Source organism: Bubalus kerabau, chromosome 4, assembly GCF_029407905.1.
Source record: "Bubalus kerabau isolate K-KA32 ecotype Philippines breed swamp buffalo chromosome 4, PCC_UOA_SB_1v2, whole genome shotgun sequence".
NCBI lineage: Eukaryota > Metazoa > Chordata > Mammalia > Artiodactyla > Bovidae > Bubalus > Bubalus kerabau.
The window spans coordinates 85,376,611-85,398,197 of record NC_073627.1 but is presented as its reverse complement, the minus strand read 5'-3'; the positions used below and the strand labels follow the sequence as shown (position 1 = coordinate 85,398,197).

The 21,587-nt window shown below is 36.3% G+C and overlaps 1 pseudogene; it reads right to left on the bottom strand.

Moving 5' to 3' along the window:
- The window catches only part of LOC129650918 (tigger transposable element-derived protein 1-like), an 83,351-nt pseudogene that overhangs the window by 5,084 nt on the left and 56,680 nt on the right, over nt 1-21,587 (bottom strand).

Genomic DNA, 21,587 nt, shown 5'->3' with positions numbered 1-21,587 from the left:
AATTGGAAGTGATCAAACAGGAGATGGCAAGAGTGAATGTCGAATCAGTGAACTAAATTGAACTGGAATGGGTCATTTTAACTCAGATGACCATTATATCTACTACTGTGGACAAGAATCCCTTAGAAGAAATGGAGTAGCCATCATGGTCAACAAAAGAGTTTGAAATGCAGTACTTGGATGCAGTCTCAAAAATGACAGAATGATCTCTGTTCGTTTCCAAGGCAAACCATTCAATATCATGGTAATCCAAGTCTATGCTCCAACCAGTAATGCTGAAGAAGCTGAAGTTGAATGGTTCTCTGAAGACCTACAAGACCTTCTAGAATTAACACCCCCAAAAGATGTCCTTTTCATTATAGAGGACTGGAATGCAAAAGTAGGAAGTCAAGAAATACCTGGAATAACAGGCAAATTTGGCTGTGAAGTACAGAATGAAGCAGGGCAAAGGATAATAGAGTTCTGCCAAAAGAACACACTGGTCATAGCAAATACCTTCTTCCAACAACACGTAGAGAAGACTCTACACATGGATATCACCAATGGTCAACACTGAAATCAGATTGATTATATTCCTTGCAGTCAAAGATGGAGAAGCTCTATAGTCAGCAAAAACAAGACTGGAAGCTGACTGTAGCTCAGATCATGAACTCCTTTATGCCAAATTCAGACTTAAATTGAAGAAAGTGGGGAAAACCACTAGACCATTCAGATATGACCTAAATCAAATCCCTAACGATTATACAGTGGAAGTGAGAAATAGATTTAAGAGACTAGATCTGATAAACAGAATGCCTGATGAACTATGGACGGAAGTTCTTGACATTGTAAAGTAGAGAGGGAGCAAGACCATCCCCAAGAAAAAGAAATGCAAAAAAGCAAAATGGCTGTCTGAGGAGGCCTTACAAATAGCTGACAAAAGAAGGGAAGCAAAAAGCAAAGGAGAAAATGAAAGCTATATACATTTGAATGCAGAGTTCCAAAGAATAGCAAGGAGAGATAAGAAAGCCTTCCTCAGTAATCAGTACAAAGAAATAGAGGAAAACAATAGTATGGGAAAGACTAGAGATCTATTCAAGAAAATGAGAGATATCAGGGGAACATTTCATGCAAAGAAGGGCTTAATAAAGGACAGAAATGGTATGGACCTAAGAGAAGCAGAAGATACTAAGAAGAGGTGGCAAGAATACACAGAAGAACTGTATGAAAAAGATCTTCAGGATCCAGATAATCACAATGGTGTGATCACTCACTTAGAGCCAGACATCCTGGAGCATGAAGTCAAGTGGGCCTTAGGAAGCATCATTATGAACAAAACTAGTGGAGGTGATGGGATGCCAGTTAAGCTATTTCAAATCCTAAAAGATGATGCTGTGAAAGTGCTGCACTTAATACACCAGCTCATTTGGAAAACTCAGCAGTGGCCACAGGACTGGATAAGGTCAGTTTTCATTCCCATTCCAAAGAAAGAAAATGCCAAAGAATGCTCAAACTACTGCACAATTGAACTCATCTCACGTGCTAGTGAAGTAATACTCAAAATTCTCCAAGCCAGGCTTCAACAATACATGAACCATGAACTTCCAGGTATTCAAGCTGGGTTTAGAAAAGGTAGAGGAACCAGAGATCAAATTGCCAACATACACTGGATCATCAAAAAAGCAAGAGAGTTCCAGAAAAACATCTTCCACTTTACTGGCTATGCCAAAGCCTTTGTGTGGATCACAAGAAACTGTGGAAAATTCTGAAAGAGATGGGAATACCAGACCACCTGACCACCTCCTGAGAAATCTGTATGCAGGTCAGGAAGCAACATGTTCCAGTGGACATGGAACAAAGGACTGGTTCCAAATAGGAAAAGGAGTACGTCAAGGCTGTATATTGTCATCCTGCTTATTTAACTTATATGCAGAGTACATCATGAGAAACGCTGGGCTGATGAAGCACAAGCTGGAATCAAGATTGCCGGGAGAAATATCAATAACCTCAGATATGCAGATGACACCACCCTTATGGCAGAAAGTGAAGAAGAACTAAAGAGCCTCTTGATGAAAGTGAAAGAGGAGAGTGAAAAAGTTGGCTTAAATCTCAACATTCAGAAAACAAAGATCATGGCATCTGGTCCCATCACTTCATGGCAAATAGATGGATAAACAGTGGAAACAGTGTCAGACTTTATTCTTTTGGGCTCCAAAATCACTGTAGATGGTGACTGAAGCCATGAAATAAAAAGGTGATTACTCCTTGGAAGAAAAGTTATGACTAACGTAGATAGCATATTCAAAAGCAGAAACATTACTTTGCCAACAAATGTCTGTCTAGCCAAGGCTAATGTTTTTCCAGTAGTCATGTATGGATATGAGATTTGGCCTATAAAGAAACCTGAGCACCGAAGAATTGATGCTTTTGAACTGTGGTATTGGAGAAGACTCTTGAGGTTCCCTTGGACTGCAAAGAGATCCAACCAGTTCATCCTAAAGGAAATCAGTTCTGAACGTTCATTGGAAGGACTGATGCTGAAGGTGAAACTCCAGTACATTGGCCACCTGATGCGAAGAGTTGATTCATTTGAAAAGAGCCTGAGCTGGGAAAGATTGAAGGCTAGAGGAGAAGGGGATGACAGAGGATCAGATGGTGGGATGGCATCACTGAGTCACTGTACACGAGTTTGAGTAAACTCCAGGAGTTGGTGATGGACAGAGAGGCCTGTCATGCTGCAGTGCATGCAGTTGCAAAGAGTCAAACACGACTGAGCGACTGAACTGAAACATATGAATTAGAGAAATTAAAGCATATGACCACAGGCTATCACTCTACTTTCTCTATAATAAATTGCACTGTTTGAGGAATTCCTTTATGCTCACAAGTTGCATCAGATAAACATTATGCAATTCATAAGAAGATCTATATTGGATAATGAAACAGATAATTTTAAAAGTGGTGCAAGTGGTGAGGCCTAAATGCCCATTAAACATTTCCCTCTGTTTATTTGTAGTCATTCTTCTTTCATTCAACTCTTTGGGGATTAGAGAACTCCAGCCTGTCCTGGAAGAAGTCTCTGTCGCCGTGAGGAAGGCTTCTGTGTTCTCTGTGTCTGTTTAGCTTTCAGCTGCCCTGAGACCCTGCCAAGTGCCAATCAGGGCTGATTGGACACCTGTGTCCAGGGACCGGGACAGAGCAGCTCACCTCACTCAGGTCATCAGACCATCTCCAGATGCCAAAGAATCCCTGAAGTTATGAACAAATTTGCTTATGATGCAAATTAGTGACCTGCGCCTAGATGCTTCATTAATGCTCTGTCTCCCCTGAGCCACCAAGGTGTCAGAAGTTGCACTGTTTGCTCTCACATTTTTTTCTCTCTGTAATATATGTTAATAACCATTTATCCTCATAGAAATGGTTTCATCAATTACTAATGGCTAGTTGACAAACTATCAAGGTGGAGATGAAAATTAGATTCCATTTAGAAAAACAAACAATATTTACCTTTTCTCGTGGAAATGTGTGAAAAAACTTCAGAAAATTCTGTTATTATATGAGGTCTCTGAAGAATCTGTGATTAAAAACAATGAAAGAAGAGAAATATGAGTTTCCATCTAGATCACTATTTTGTTTTTTTATATAAAAGTGATGAGAAAAATTATGTGAATCCATAATTGTATTATATTAACGTCAGCTGACAATATTCTGTACAGACTTTTGTTTGCTTAAAATTCTGCCTCTTGGGTTTAAACACACATCTAAAATTCAGTCAACTCATTTCTTTCTTGCTGAAGTCACTTTATCAGTTACTCTCAACTACTGAACTTATTTTACGTGTTCCCTTTTTCCAATATTACATTCTCAAACTTTTGGCACCTGGGAATTCCTCTCTGTGGTGGTTTTATTACTGAATTCAAGATTTGTAGTTATTATTAATTATTTGGCTAATAAGATGAGTTGATAGGGTCTTGCTGCTTCTTTTGCTTAGTATTATGGAATGATACTGACTGCTGTGGACAATGCCCAGGCATTTTCCAGTGAAGTGCGCCCATGAAGAATGAGTTGTTTTTTTTCATGAATTGCCTCAGCAGAGAAAACAATGCTTGACAGTTTCCTGTGGCTGTGGTCTTTGGTTTTAGGTAGCTCATACAGTAGAATGGATTTTAGCAATATTTGAGAAAGATACTTCCAGAATTTCACCACTAAAAAGAACAGGCACTAATAATAATAAATATATGGAAAGAGTAAATATTTGAGAATCTGTTTTATGTCTTTGAGGATCATTTGCTTAGTTGTTTTGCTTTTCAATAAGATATGTTATGTCATTTAGTGCCAGATTATGAAACCGTGGAGTGTATTTTCTATAAAAAATGGGAAGGTTCTATTATTCAGCCATTAAAAAGAATACATTTGAATCAGTTCTAATGAGGTGGATGAAACTGGAGCCTATTATACAGAGTGAAGTAAGCCAGAAAGAAAAACACCAATACAGTATACTAACGCATATATATGGAATTTAGAAAGATGGTAACAATAACCCTGTGTACGAGACAGCAAAAGAGACACTGATGTATAGAACAGTCTTATGGACTCTGTGAGAGAGGGAGAGGGTGGGAAGATTTGGGAGAATGGCATTGAAACATGTAAAATATCATGTATGAAACGAGTTGCCAGTCCAGGTTCGATGCACGATACTGGATGCTTGGGGCTGGTGCACTGGGACAACCCAGAGGGGTGGAATGGGGAGGGAGGAGGGAGGAGGGTTCAGGATGGGGAACACATGTATACCTGTGGCGGATTCATATTGATATTTGGCAAAACTAATACAGTTATGTAAAGTTTAAAAATAAAATTAAAAAAAAAATGGGAAGGTTCACTTTCTGCTCAAATTGAATAAGTTACTTCCAGCAGATATTCGAGTCCTCTGGAATTATCCTTTATTGTGTATCAGGTGGACAAAAAGGAAAGTTTCAGAGAAAAGAGGCATGAGTCGTTATGTGAGTTTTGGGGAAATGTAAATACTGGCTAATTCTTTATTCTAGTATGAGCAGTACTTTGAAAGATTAAGACTAATCCTCTTCAAAAGTTCATGAGAGCAGAGGCTTGGGGTTGTAGTTCTATCAATGAAAAATCATTTTTGTGTAGTTCTAAAAATTGCCAGTATAGAATCTGAAAATTATGAAAACAACAGTTTAGCTAGTATCCATGAATGAATTCAGTGTGCTGTTAGATACATGCTTATTTTTATTTTCTTGACTCACTAATCATAAGAAGAGTCCTCTAATTGTTAGAGATCAGCTACTGGATTATGATACTGCTGCAGTTTCTACAATTAATTTGATAAAATGGATATACTAAGTTAAGTACAACTTCAGGTAAATGGAAATATTAATTTTGTTGACAGACATTTGAAAATTAAACTATTTCCTAAATGTCATTTGAATATTTAGTTTTATAAAGTTCCTATCTAGCATGGAAGACTATGAGGGTTAGATTCTCTTGATCCCTGTACAGATCAGTGAAAATTAGATATAATAATGTATTAATTCAGTTGAAGAAAAGCTTTTACTGGAAGCTTAGAAGTCATTTGAGTTTTTAAATTTTGAAATAAACATGTAGTTCTTATTCATCTTAAATTATATACTCCCTAAGGAATTTCCACAAGTATAAATTTAAGTTAGGAAATATTTAGCTTCACCTAAGTCAGAAAAAGTGAAGTTTTAAGAATAAAAATTGATGACATGGAAAATTACTTGAGCTGATGATGTACAGTACATTTCAAAGCAAATGCTTTGCTGTAATCTTGATGCCACTGTATCAGTGTTAAAAACTTTAGCTGCTACCAGGTAAGAGGAGAAAAGGGTGAGGCAATTTAATATACAAAGTATCTGCACAGAATGTCCTCTAAGGTAGCTTGAATTTTTGAAAGATGTGATGGAAGGCAGGACAAATACTTGAGAATGAACTAGGAAGAGCAATGCCATGGCCAAGTGGTAATTAACCATGTAAGAAGATTTTTAAAAAGAACTGAAAATGATTTCTAGATCGTTGACTAAGAAAAATTACTTTCTAGGGAAAGTAAACACGGTTGGGAAGAGGGGAGTTGCCTCTTATTTACAGAGTCTCTATTATGCTTAAGGGCTTTAGTCTGTTTTTTCATTTAATCCTCAGAGCAATACACAAAGGGTGGGTATTTAATAGATAAGAAGGCAGAGGCTCAGAAAGATCAATAATTTGCCTCAGTTAATATAGTGAGGATCCAGGTTTGTTTGTCTCTAAGCTAATGTTCTTATTCATGGCACACAGAGAGGTACATAACTGAAAACTATTGCTCCTAAACTTTTAAAAGTTTTATTTTGCTTGAATTATTTTTACATTGTTTATCTTCTCATTTAAGAGTTATTTCTGAATTTTCAGTTGAGTTCACTATGTAATTTTTTGATATATCATTTGTTTAAATATTAGCATTGCTCACTGTAGGGTCTTATATCCCCAGATTTTTCATGATTGAGCTCTTTCTTTCGATTCTTGGTCAGATGAGTGTGTCCTGGGTAAGTATTTCAAATAAGGGTACTTGGATAATATAGTTTGAATCTTTGAATATTTAATAATATATTTTTTGTTGTCTTCTCAAATAAATGACAGCCTGATGAAAACAGATTCTTTGGGAAATAATCTTTCTTCCACTCCCCCAAGTCTGTAATCATTATCCCACTGCCTTCTAGGTTTTAATGTTGCTTAGAAGCCTGAGGAAAACCTGATTTCTGTCCCTTGCAAATAATCTTTCAATGTTCTTACTAATCTTCCTTGATATTTACATAATGTTTACCCCTGTATCCTTTGAATTAGAAAATGTCAGTATATGTTTGACATTTACTGTTTGACCCAACCCCATACCTACTGACCTAGGAGAGATCAAACTGCAGATCCTGTTATTTTAATTTAATTTTTAATCTATTAAGTTTTTGCCAATTGTATTTTTAATTATCCCTTTTACCTCATCTTTGCTTTCACTCCTGTATTAAAAAAATCTATATATTGTATTTGTTCTTTGAATTGCCACTAAACTTTGCTAAAACAAAAATATTGGAAGAAGCATCAGAAAAACTGCAAATAATTTTCAAAAAGAAAAACTGACTATAGAAATTATTAACTGATCAATTTAACATTGATAACTTTTTGCCAATATGTTGGAGGGTTTGAAGAAACTGATTATTAAAGGAAAAATTGATTAATGACAAAGAAACTGGTTAATAAACATTTGCATTTAAGAAAGAATAGGTTGATGACTTCTATCTATCAACATAAGCCCATGCTAACATCACACCAAAATTACCTCATTTAAAAAATCAATTTACTAGAAAAGTTTAGTAGATTTTAAAATGAGGATTTTAATATACATTTTAAATGTATATTATATATACATTATAAATGTATATAAATATACATTTATACATTAACATACCTGTATAAAAGTACAAAAATTATATATCTTTGAATAACCTTGAGAGAATATATTCTTATCTAGAAACAGAAGGTGGGTGGTGACCCCTCTCTATCACCGTCTTTATCTTCCACTCCCAAGTTAACTGTTCTTCTGACTTACGTAGATTAATTTTGCTTGCTTTTGAGTTTCTAAAAGAAATGCTTGCATTCCTTTGTCCCAAGTTTCCTTCATTCAACATTGTGTTTATGGGATTCTTCTATGTTCTCATGTATAATAGAAGGTGATGAACTTTCATTTCTGGACACAATATTCTATTGTGTAACTCTATGATTATTTATCTATTGGGTTTAATACTGGGTTTCTTCCATTTTAGGGTTATTATGAATACAATTGAAACAAACTTTGTTAAACAGATCTCTTGGGGTATATATTTATGTATATGCCTTCTGTTAATGTCCATTTGAGTTACATATGTTCAACGTCAGTAGATAAGGCCAAATGGTCTGGCAGTATATGAGTTCCAGTTGCTCCGCACCTGCTGTGTGCTGAATGTTTGTGTCCTCCCCCATTTCAAATTCATGTATTGAAATCCTAATGTCCAAAGTGAGTGTGTTATGTGGTAGGTTTTTGAGAAATTATGAGGGTGGAGCCCTCAGGAATGGGACCAGTGCCATTATGAAGACTGCTCACAGCCCTCTCCATTCTTCTATCATGTGAGGATGCAGCTAGAAGACACAGGATATGAACAAGGAAGAGGGCCCCTTCCAAAGGTGAGCATGTTGGCTCCTTGATCTCAGAATGCCCAGCCTCCAGAACTTTGAGAAATAAATGTTTGTAGTTAATAAGTAATCTAGTCTGTAGTATTTTATTATAGCAGCCTATAAGGACTAACATTACCTCCTTGCAAACACTTGGATTGTCAATCATTTTAATATTAACAAATTTAGTGAGTATATAGTAATATCTCATTGTGGTTTTAATTGAAGCACCTTAACAACTAATGAAATTTGCAGCTTTTTATATGATTTTTAGCTATTTGAATATCTTTTCTAAGTACTGTTGACTATTTTAAAAATTGGATTATCTATTTTCTTATTGATATTTAAGAAATTTATTTGATAACTGTTGTTCAGTCACTAAATTGTGTTTGACTTTGTGACCCCATGAACTGTAGCACACCAGGCTTTCCTGTCCTTTGCTATCTCCCAGAGTTTGCTCAAACTCATGTCCATTGAGTTGGTGATACCATGCAAAATCTCATCCTCTGCTGATCCCTTCTCTTCTTGCCTTCAATCTTTCCCATCATGAGGGTCTTTTCCAATGAGTCGGCTCTTTGCATCAGATGGTCAAAGTATTGGAACTGTATAATTTTCCAGATGTTTCCTCCCACTCTATGGCTTGCATTTTCACCCATAATGGTGTTTTGCTTAAGCAGAAGTAGCTAATTTAATACAATCTAATATATTCATCTTTTTCTTTATGACATATTAAGTGTCATAAAAATATTACTCTGTTTTACATTACCTCCTAAAACATATTTAGATAAATAATCTACTTAGAAGTGATTTCTGTGTTTAGTGTGTAGTTTCTTTCTTTCTTCCTTTTATTTTCTTGGTCTTCACCTGGTGAACTAAACTAGTGCTGTTTATTTGAAGGTCTCGTCTCCCTCCCACCACTCTGCAGGGCCACTTTTGTCGCAAATCAGGTGTCTGTATATGTCTTTTCCTGTACTTTGTCTCCTGCTCTGCTTTTCTAATTGTGTATCTTATCACTTATACCAAATTTTCTGAACACTGTATCTTTATACTCACTCTTGATATACTGTGGTGTGAATTGTCTCATTCTGTTCTTCAAGATGCCTGGTTATTTTGTCTTTTTTTTTTTCTGTTTACATAGATTTTAGAATTAGTGAATTTCCATAAGACATCTGCCTGAGACATTGACAGGGATTGCTTTGATATAAATCAATTTGGGAAAATTGATATTTTAAAAACTTTACAGTTTCTAATTCATGTACCTGATATATGCCTCCATGCATTTAGATCATCTTCAATTTATTTGTTCATTTTTATTATTTTAAATGATAAACTTTATCTTTTATAGCAGTTTTTGGTTTACAGCAAAATCCAACGGAAAGTACAGGGAGTTTCATATATCCCCCGTCCTCCCATGTATACAACCTCTCCCACTATCAACATTCTGGACTACAGTGGTATTTTTGTTGCAATACATGAACCAACATAGGCACAAGAACCTAAAATCCATAAATTATGTTGGGGTTCACTCTTGGTGTTGTACATTCTGTGAGTTTTGAAAAATGTATAAAAACATGTATTCACCATTGTAGTATCATGCAAAATAATTTCTTTCGCTACCTTAAACTCCTCTTGTGTTCCTTCTATTCATCTCTTTCTTTCCCTAGCTCTTGGCAACCACTGATCTTTTCCTAACTCCATAATTTTGCCTTTTCTGGAATGTCATATTGTTGGAATTACAGTCCATGACCTTTACAGTTTAGCTTCTTTTGGTTAGTAATATGCATTTAAGGTTTCACCATGTCTTTTCACGGCTTAATAGTTTATTTCTTTTTCTTTTTTAAATTGAGGTATAGTTGATATAAAATATTATATGTTTCAGGTGTACAGCATAGTGATTCACAATTTTAAAAGATTTTATTCCACTTATTATAAAATATTGGCTATATTGCCTGTGTCATACTATATATCCTTGTAGTTTATTTATTTTATACATAGTAGTTTGTACCTCTTAATCCCCTACCCCTGTCTTGCCTCTTCCTTTTTCCTGTTCCCCACTGGTAAACACTATATATTTGCCTGTGCTCTGTATCTGTGAGTCTGATGCTTTTTTGTTGTATTCACTTTTTGAACTTGCATTTTTGCTTTTTTTACAGATAAATGCCCAGGAGTGGACTTGCTGGATAATATGGTAGTTCTATTTTCAGTTTTTTTGTGAAATCTCTATACTGTTTTCCACAGTGGCTCTACCAGTTTACATTGCCACTAGCAATGTGTGAAGGTCCCTTTTTTCCACATCCTTACCACTATTTGTTATTTGTGGTCTTTTTGATATTAGCCATTCTGAAAGATGTGAGATGATATCTCATTGTGGTTTTAATTTGCATTTCTCTGATGATAAATGGTATCAAACATCTTTTTATGTGCCTATTGGCCATCTGTATGTTTTCTTTGGGAAAATGTCTATTCACATCTTTTGCCCATTTTTTATTTGGGGTCCATCCTAAAGGAGATTAGTCCTGGGCATTCATTGGATGGACTGATGTTGAAGCTGAAACTCCAATACTTTGGCCACCTGATGTGAAGAGCTGACTCACTTGAAAAGACCCTGATGCTGGGAAAGATTGAGGGCAAGAGGAGAAGGGGACGACAGGGTGAGATGGTTGGGTGGTATCATCGACTCAATGGACATGGGTTTGGGCGGACTCCGGGAGTTGGTGATAGACATGGAGGCCTGGCGTGTGGCCATTCGTGGGGTTGCAAAGAGTTGGACATGACTGAGCGACTGAACTGAACTGAACTATTTGGGGTTTGTTTTTTTGATTTTGAGTTGTATGAGCTACTTATATATTTTGGATTAGTGTTGTTGTTTAGTTAGACTAAAGTCATGTCCAACTCCTTGCAACCCCATGGATTGTAGCCCACCAGGCTCCTCTGTCCATAGGATCTCCCAGGAAAGAATACTTGAGTGGGTTGCCAGTTTCCTTCTTCCAGGTATCTTCTCAACCCAGGGACTGCACCTATGTCTCTTATGTCTCCTGCACTGGCAGGCAGGTTCTTAACTACTCATGCCACTTGGGAAGTCCAATCTTAATTTCAGTTCAGTTCAGTTGAGTCGCTCAGTCGTGTCTGACTCTTTGCGACCCCGTGAATCGCAGTATGCCCGGCCTCCCTGTCGATCACCAACTCCCGGAGTTCACCCAGACTTACATCCATAGAGTCAGTGATGCCATCCAGCCATCTCATCCTCTGTCGTCCCCTTCTCCTTCTGCCCCCAATCCCTCCCAGCATCAGAGTCTTTTCCAATGAGTCAACTCTTCGCATGAGGTGGCCAAAGTACTGCAGTTTCAGCTTCAGCATCAGTCCTTCCAAAGAAATCCCAGGGCTGATCTCCTTCAGAATGGACTGGTTGGATCTCCTTGCAGTCCAAGGGACTCTCAAGAGTCTTCTCCAACACCTCAGTTCAAAAGCGTCAATTCTTCGGCGCTCAGCCTTCTTCACAGTCCAACTCTCACATCCATACATGACCACAGGAAAAACCATAGCCTTGACTAGACGAACCTTTGTTGACAAAGTAATGTCTCTGCTTTTGAATATGCTATCTAGGTTGGTAATAACTTTCCTTCCAATGAGTAAGTGTCTTTAATTTCATGGCTGCAATCACCATCTTCAGTGATTTTGGAGCCCAAAAAATAAAGTCTGACACTGTTTCCACTGTTTCCCCATCTATTTCCCATGAAGTGATGGGACCGGATGCCATGATCTTCATTTTCTGAATGTTGAGCTTTAAGCCAACTTTTTCACTCTCCACTTTCACTTTCATCAAAAGGCTTTTTAGTTCCTCTTCACTTTCTGCCATAAGGGTGGTGTCATCTGCATATGTGAGGTTATTGATATTTCTCTTGGCAATCTTGATTCCAGCTTGTGTTTCCTCCAGTCCAGCATTTCTCATGATGTACTCTGCATATAAATTAAATAAGCAGGGTGACAATATACAGCCTTGATGTACTCCTTTTCCTATTTGGAACCAGTCTGTTGTTCCATGTCCAGTTCTAACTGTTGCTTCCTGACCTGCAAACAAATTTCTCAAGAGGCAGATCAGGTGGTCTGGTATTCCCATCTCTTTCAGAATTTTCCACAGTTTATTGTGATCCACACAGTCAAAGGCATTGGCATAGTCAATAAAGCAGAAATAGATGTTTTTCTGGAACTCTCTTGCTTTTTCCATGATCCAGCGGATGTTGGCAATTTGATCTCTGGTTCCTCTACCTTTTCTAAAACCAGATTGAACATCAGGAGGTTCACGGTTCATGTATTGCTGAAGCCTGGCTTGGAGAATTTTGAGCATTACTTTACTAGCGTGTGAGATGAGTGCAGTTGTGTGGTACTTTGAGCATTCTTTGGCATAGCCTTTCTTTGGGATTGGAATGAAAACTGACCTTTTCCAGTCCTGTGGCCACTGCTGAGTTTTCCAAATTTGCTGGCATATTGAGTGAGCACTTTCACAGCATCATCTTTCAGGATTTGAAATAGCTCAACTGGAATTCCATCACCCCCACTAGCTTTGTTCGTAGTGATGCTTTCTAAGGCCCACTTGACTTCACATTCCAGGATGTCTAGCTCTAGGTCAGTGATCACACCATTGTGATTATCTGGGTTGTGAAGATCTTTTTTGTACAGTTCTTCTGTGTATTCTTGCCATCTCTTCTTAATATCTTCTGCTTCTGTTAGGTCCATATCATTTCTGTCCTTTATTGAGCCCATCTTTGCATGAAATGTTCCCCTGATATCTCTAATTTTCTTGAAGAGATCTCTAGTCTTTCCCATTCTGTTGTTTTCCTCTATTTCTTTGCATTGATCGCTGAAGAAGGCTTTCTTATCTCTTGCTATTCTTTGGAACTCTGCATTCAGATGCTTATATCTTACCTTTTCTCCTTTGCTTTTTGCTTCTCTTCTTTTCACAGCTATTTGTAAGGCCTCCCCAGAGAGCCATTTTGTTTTTTGCATTTCTTTTCCACGGGGATGGTCTTAATCCCTGTCTCCTGTACAATGTCAGGAACCTCATTCCATAGTTCATCAGGCACTCTATCTATCAGATCTAGGCCCTTAAATCTATTTCTCACTTCCACTGTATAATCATAAGGGATTTGATTTAGGTCATACCTCAATGGTCTGGTGGTTTTCCCTACTTTCTTCAGTTTAAGTCTGAATTTGGCAATCTTAATTTAGGCAAGTAATTTAATATTAAATCTAATAATAAGCTCTTGAAAAAGATGTTAAAATATCTTAATACATAGTTAGATTTTTAAAAACTTACTGAAAGAGAAGCTGTTAATATATCACTTTCATTCAGTTGTGAGATTTCCAATGTTGTCCCCTGGTTTTATTCCATGTTATTGATCATTTATTATCAGACATAAATGCCTTAAAACAAGAACTAATTAATGCATCATGTTATTGAATCATTACAAAGAAATAGATCAATGGTTTGTGATGACTGGATAAAAGTAGCTGCCTAAAATTTAATGGCAATAAAATCCTGATTTTCAGCAGTTGCCAACATTAGCAGTATTTTATATGAAAAATTATGGAAATTTTATTAGCATATGTAATTGTTATTTAACAATGAGGCCCAATATTGTGAACCAGTGCTTGAATCTAGCTAATTAAACTTTATAGATCAATGTGCTATTACTTCAGTTATATTATCAAAGAGTTGAATTTCATTTTTTTTTTTATACAGTTTTCTAAAAGTATTAATTAAACATGTGCTAGGGACATGGCAGAGGTTTTAACTTAGTGGATGCTGTAAATACATTACAAATAGACTATCTTAAACAAAATTATATTCCAACAGGGGATATTGTCATTTACCTAAGATATTTAAAATATTAGGCTAATAAATATGTCTGTTGAAAGAGATGGAGACATAGCTAAATTTTGTTGTTTTTATATTAGGGAGAGGATACTCCCAGTCATAGGAGTTAGAGAAGATTTCATCAAGAATACAGCATTGTGCCTGGTGGTAGAAAATTTAAAAAATTTGACATGAAGAGATGGGAGACAAAATATTCTACAAAGCATGGTGGAATGGATAAAGGATGTGTTTTAGTATCAGAAAGATCCCCATATTTAATTTGTGATTTCACTAGTTGTGAGTCATTATTTGACTCAGATTTTAAGAGCATGTCTCACATCCATGTTTTCTAATTTTTTACATCACATCATTTTTTTTTCACATTCAAAATCAATGAAAATCTTTAAAGGAAAGATGCATAAACTCTGAGTATAATATAGTATTTTAAGAAAATGTGAAAACCCCTTTTTGTCTAAGTTTGATCCTGTGATCATTTTGTTTTCCATTTAGAAAAGTTAGAGACACAACTATCTTCTTTCTAGATTGCAATAACATATCATCTATGGTTAAAAATTGCCAAGTAGTTGTCTTATTCTTGGAAAGGAATCAAGGTAATTAAAAAATTTATAAGGCTATCAAATTCTTTTAGTGAGAACCTATTCTTTATATTTCTTGTGTTAATAAAAGATGATTATATATATTTCAGCAGAGATCAAAGAAATAATTTTTTCTGCCCTATTAATTCTATATAGTTATGTTATGGTGACATAATAAATATGTTAGAGGGTTTTACAGCTTCTTCTTTTTTTTTTTTTTATAAAGTCAGATTAATTCCAAACACTTTTTAACATTTACATTCCCATATCATCTTTTTCCCTAAATTAAGCTATTTTGGGGAGGATTGTTTAATTTCCATTATGAAATCTCTCTGCCTTCAATGTTAGATTTTTCACAATAAACAACTATCCTTTATATCCAGGTTGGCTTGGTGAAGCATGAGTTACATTGATGGCAAAACATTCTAAAATATGGATCCTAGTATTTATGCTCATTTATAAATTTGAATTTAAGGTATCTTTGGAATATATTTTCTTTGACTTAATCAAGGAGGAGGAAGAAGAGAGAGGGTAAAACTCAGTGCTGTCCATGCATGAAATTGGCTTTGGTAATTGGCTTTGGCACTACTAAGGTACTAAACTACACAGCTTCACAAAATGTGAGTCTGGGAATAGAAGGGTATGTAGTAATTAGTCAGTCACTTTGACTTTCGACTTGGCTTAGCATATTACCGTTTCCCTCATTGCTCTGACCTGAATCAATGACCTTTAAACTGGAATATATTTCATTGTGCCTCCTTATACCCCCTCCCTTTTCCGTCTCTATTACTCCAAAAAGAAAAATGATTCAAGTATGGAAGATACCTACCCATCCATGGAAGTGTGGCTATTTTTAACTCCACTGAAACATTGAGAAGTAGTCATTATGACCAAAAAATATGCCTCATTTAACTTAAGAAGTAAAAACTGGGCCATTTATGATCAAAGTGAGAAGTATTACTTCATTTCTTATAAGTTTTGTTAGATATAATTTCTTCTGAAACCAGTATTTTTTTGAGATAAACAAATAAAAAAAATAGAAACTTTGAGGGGAAAGGAAAAAAAAGATTCTTCCAATATAAATTATCTTTTTCTTCCATTTTGCCAAAAGGCACGTAGGTTTGGAATTATTCAATTTTTAAAAAGTAGTCACTACATATGAGGTTCAATTTATAGTCATTTAAAAATCACTTTTATACTATTGTTCTACCCCCTGCCAATGATTTAATACTAGACTTACACAATCAGAGTCTTGGAAAATTAGGCCCTGACTCTCAAATTTTTAACATGATCCCCAGGTTGCTAAAAAAAAAATTCTGAAAAATCACAGATTTATTTTTAAATTAATTTTTATTGGAGTATAGTTTTTTTGCAATGTTGTGTTAGCCTCTACTGTACAGCAAAGTGAATCAGCCATGTATATACATATATCCCCTCCCTTTTGGTCTTTCACCATCAATTAATTTTGCAATTCTTAAACTTCTTAGAATCATGCACTATGACTTCTTTTCTATACTGCTTTTTGCATATGGTGTTTTTTCTTGTGTGTGTGTTTGTAGCATCTCATGTCACAATTTTTTTTTTTTTAAATCATCACAGAGTTAGTTTACAGTGTTGTTTTAGTTTCAACAACTCAGTCAGCAAAATAATTCAGTTGTACATAGATACAGACATTGAGTATAGTTCCATGTGCTATACAGTAGGTCCTTGGTTTGGTGGTTTAGTTGCTAGGTGGTATTGGATGCTTGCAACCTTATGGACTGTAGCCTGCCAAGCTCCTCTGTCCGTGGGATTCTCCAGGCAAGAATACTGGAGTGGGTTGCCATTTCCTTCGCCAGGGGAATCTTCCCCACAGTAGGTCCTTGTTGTTTGCCTATTTTATATGTAGTAATGTGTTTCTGGTTGCTTCCCAGGTCGCACTAATGGTAAAGAATCTGCCTGACAGTGCAGGAGACATAAGAGACTCAAGTTCAATCCCTCGGTTGGGAAGATCCCCTGGAGGAGGGCATGGCGACCCACTCCAGTATTCTTGCCTCGAGAATTCCCATGGACAGAGGAGCCTGGCAGGCCACAGTCCATGGGGTCACAAAAAGTCAGACGCGACTGAATTGACTTAGCATTCACACAGTGTGTATAGGTTAATCACAAACTCTATTTCTGCCCTGCTGGCCCTTACTATCCCCTTTGGTAACCATACATTTGTTTTCTATGTCTGTGGGTCTATTTCTGTTTTGTAAATAAGTTCATTTGTATCAGTTTTTTAGGTTACACATGTAAGTGATATCATATGATATTTGTGTCTGTCTAATTTTCTTACTTCACTTCATATGATGATCTCTAAGTCCACCCTGTGCTGTGTGCTTAGTCGCTCATTCGTGTCCAGCTTCCCTGGGGCTTCCCTGATACCTCTGTTGGTAAAAGAATCTGCCTGCAATGCAGGAGACCCCGGTTCAATTCCTAGGTTGGGAAGATCTGCTGGAGAAGGGATAGCCTACCCACTCCAGTATTCTCAGGCTTCCTTTGTGGCTTAAATGGTAAAGAATCCGCCTGCAAAACAGGAGCCCTGGGTTTGATCCCTGGGTTGGGAAGATCCCTTGGAGAGGGGAAAGGCTACTCACTCCTCTATTCTGGCCTGGAGAATTCCATGAACTGTATAGTCCATAAGGTCTCAAAGAGAAGACATGACTGAGTGACTTTCACTTTCATTCTGACTGGTGTGAGGTAATACCTCATTGTAGAGAATTGCATTTCTCTAATAATTAGCAATATTGACAATCTTTTCATGTGGCTGTTAGCCCTCTATATGTCTTTTCTCAAGAAATGTCAGTTTAGGTCTTCACTCATTCTTGTTTTTTTTTTTTTTTTTTATCATTAAGTGGTATGAGCTGTTTGTATACTTTGGAAATTAATCCCTTGTCAATAGTATCATTTGCAAATATTTTATCCTAGTCCATAAATTATCTTTTTGTTTTGCTTATGGTTTCCTTTGCTGTGTAAAGGCTTTAAGATTAATTAGGTCCCATTTGTTATTTTTTGCTTTTATTTCCATTATGCTAGGAGATGGATCCAAAAAATATACTGCAATTTATGTCAAAAAGTGTTCTGTGTTTTCCTCTAGGAGTTTTATAGTATCTGGTGTTACATTTAAGTCTTTAATTCATTTTGAGTTTACTTTTGTATATGGTGTTAAAGAATGTTTTAATTTCATTATTTTGCATATAGCTGTCCAGTTTTCCCAGCACCACTTATGGAAGAGACCGTCTTTTCTTCACTGTATATTCTTGCCTCTTTTGTTGTATATGAATTGACCACAAGTGCATGAGTCTATTTCTGAGCTTTCTATCCTGTTTCATATTTATATACATATGTCTGTTTTTGTGCCAGTACAATACTGTTTTGATTATTGTGCAGTAATGTCACGGCTTATGCATTCATTTTACTACTGATAGTTATTTTGTTTGTTTCTAGTATTTGGTTATAATAAATAAAAGAATTATGAACATTCTTGAGCATGTCTTTTGGTGTACAAATACATTCATTTTTCTCAGATACATACCTCAGAGTGGAATTGCTGGGTTATAAGATTGGCAGTGCAAGGTTTTCCAAAGTAGTTTCACCAGTTTACACTCCAGTGCGCAACATATGAGATTTCAGTTGCTCTGTATCTTTATCAACACTTGGTATGATAACTCATTTGGAATTTTAGCCATTGTGGTTGATGTATAAAAATATTTCACTGTTGTTTTAATTTCAGTTCCCTTGATGACCAATTGTGTATCTTTCCATATGTGTGCATAGTCACTTGGTCTCTTTTCTTGTGGATACCTCTTTAAGAATTGTGCCCTTAAAAAAAATGTAATGTTTGTGTCTTTCTTAATGATTCTTAAGAGTTCTTTATGTTTTCTGGATGTGAGCCCGTTTATCAATTACAGTTACTTCCTCTCTGTGGCTGGCATGTTCTCTTTTTAAATTATGCTTTTGGATAGCTAGAATATCTTAATTTTAAAGAAACTCAGTTTCTGAATCCTTTTGAAAAAATGGTTAATGCTTTCTTTGTTCTTTTAAGAAAGTTTTGCCTAACTCAAGGTCATGATGATGTTTTCCTGTTTTTCACTGGAAGATTTATTGTTTAACATTTAGGTTTGTGATCCATATCAAATTAATTTGTGTATGGCATGAAGTAGCCATGGTTCATTCTTTCATATTTATATATCCAGTTGCTCTAATACCATTTATCTGAAAGACTATCCTTCCTGATTAGAAGGTACAGTTCAGTTTAGTTCAGTCGCTCAGTCGTGTCCGACTCTTTGCAACCCCATGGACAGCAGTACACCAGGCCTCCCTGTCCATCACGAACTCCCAGAGTTTACTAAAACTCATGTCCATTGAGTCAGTGATGCCATCCAACCATCTCATCCTCTGTCGTCCCCTTCTCCTCCTGCTTTCAATCTTTCCCAGCATCAGGGTCTTTCCAAATGAGTCAGCTCTTCACATCAGGTGGCCAAAGTATTGGAGTTTCAGCTTCAACATCAGTCCTTCCAATGAACATTCAGGACTCATTTCCTTTAGGATGGACTGGTTGGATCTCCTTGCAGTCCAAGGGACTCTCAAGAGTCTTCTCCAACACCACAGTTCAAAAGCATCAATTCTTTGGTGCTCAGCTTTCTTTATAGTCCAACTCTCACATCCATACATGACTACTGGAAAAACATTAGCCTTGACTAGATGAACCTGTGTTGGCAAAGTAATGTCTCTGCTTTTTAATATGCTGTGTAGGTTGATCATAACTTTCCTTCCAAGGAGCAAGCATCTTAATTTCATGACTGCAGTCACCATCTGCAGTGATTTTGGAGCACGCCCCCCACAAAGTCAGCCATTGTTTCCACTGTTTCCCCATCTATTTGTCATGAAGTGATGGGATCAGATGCCATGATCTTTGTTTTCTGAAAATTGAGCTTTAAGTCAACTTTTTCACTCTCCTCTTTCAATTTCATCAAGAGGCTCTTAGTTCTTCTTCACGTTCTGCCATAAGGGTGGTGTCATCTGCATATCTGAGGTTATTGATATTTCTCCTGGAAATCTTGATTCCAGCTTGTGCTTCATCCAGCCCAGCATTTTTCATAATGTACTCTGCATATAAGTTAAATAAGCAGAGTAACAATATACAGCTTTGACATACTTCTTTTCCTATTTGGAACCAGTCTGTTGTCCCATATCCAATTCTAACTGTTGTTTCCTGACCTGCATACAGAATTCTCAAGAGGCAGGTCAGGTGGTCAGGTATTCCCATCGTTTTCAGAATTTTCCACAGTATATTGTGATCCACACAGTCAAAGGCTTTGGCATAGTCATTAAAGCAAAAATGGACATTTTTCTGGAACTCTCTTGCTTTTTCGATGACCCAGCAGATGTTGACAATTTGATCTCTGGTTCCTCTGCCTTTTCTAAAACCAGCCTGAACATCTGGAAGTTCACAGTTCACATACTGTTGAAGCCTAGCTTGGGGAATTTTGAAGGTATAAGTACCTTTAAAGTAAATAATGTGATAATTAATGTGTGAATCTGTTCTTGAATTTTATCGAGTCTATTCCATTGGTATATTTGTGTGTGCGTGTGTATCCTTTTGCCAATACTGCATTATCTTTTAAAACTATTTACTTAATTAATTTGTTTATTTGACTGTGGTGAGTCTCAGCTGCAGTATGCGGAATCTTTATTTGTGGCATGTAAACTCTCAGTTGCAGCATGTGGGATCTAGTTCCCTGACCAGCGATGGAGCAGCTTAAGATCTCAGATTCTGTCTTGACTATTTTAGGTTCCTTTAATTTTTATAAAAATTTTCAAATTTGCCATTTCTGTCTCACACAATAAACATGTTGGTATTTTAGGGTTGCATTGACACTATAGATCAATTGAAGAGAATTAATATTTTAATATTCAGCTTTTAATCCACGAATATTGCATATTTCTGTATTTATGTAAGGTTTTAAAAAATCCTCTCAACATGTTTTATTGTTTTTCCTTGTAGAGTTCTTCTATCAGTCAGTTCAGTTGTTCAGTCATGTCCGACTCTTTGCAACCCCATGAACCGCAGCACGCCAGGCTTCTCTGTCCATCATCAACTCCCAGAGTCCACCCAAACCCATGTCCATTGAGTCAGTGATGCCACCCAACCATCTTATCCTCTGTCGTCCCCTTTTCCTCCTGCCCTCAATTTTTCCCAGCATCAGGGTATTTTCCAATGAGTCAGCTCTTTGCATGAACTGGCCCAAGTATTGGAGTTTCAGCTTCAGCATCAGTCCTTCCAATGAACATTCAGGACTGATCTCCTTCAGAATGGACTGGTTGGATCTCCTTGCAGTCCAAGAGACTCTCAAGAATCTTCTCCAACACCACAGTTCAAAAGCATCAATTCTTTGGCGCTCAGCTTTCTTTATAGTCCAACTCTGACATCCATACATGACCACTGAAAAAACCATAGTCTTGACTAGACGGACATTTGTTGACAAAGTAATGTCTCTGCTTTTTTAATATGCTGTGTAGGTTGGTCATACATTTCCTTCCAAGGAGTAAGCATCTTGTATATATTTTGTTAGATTTATTCCTATATATTTGATGTTTTGATACTATGTAAATGGTGTTATTTTAAAAGTTACATTTTCCATTTGTTCCTTGAAAATGTATGAAATATTTTTGTATATTGAATTCATAAACTATTTGTTAACTATTTATGCTCATTAATTTACTTACTAATCCTAATAGTTTATATATTCTTTTTATTTTCTATGTATATAATCATATCATTTATGAATATTGACATTATGATTTCTTCCTTTTCAATTTGAAAACTTTGTTTTCATTTTTCTTACAATATTAAAAGCATAATGTTGAATAGAAGTGGTGATGTGGATATCCTTATCAGTTTCTTAACTAAAGAAAAGTGGTCAATA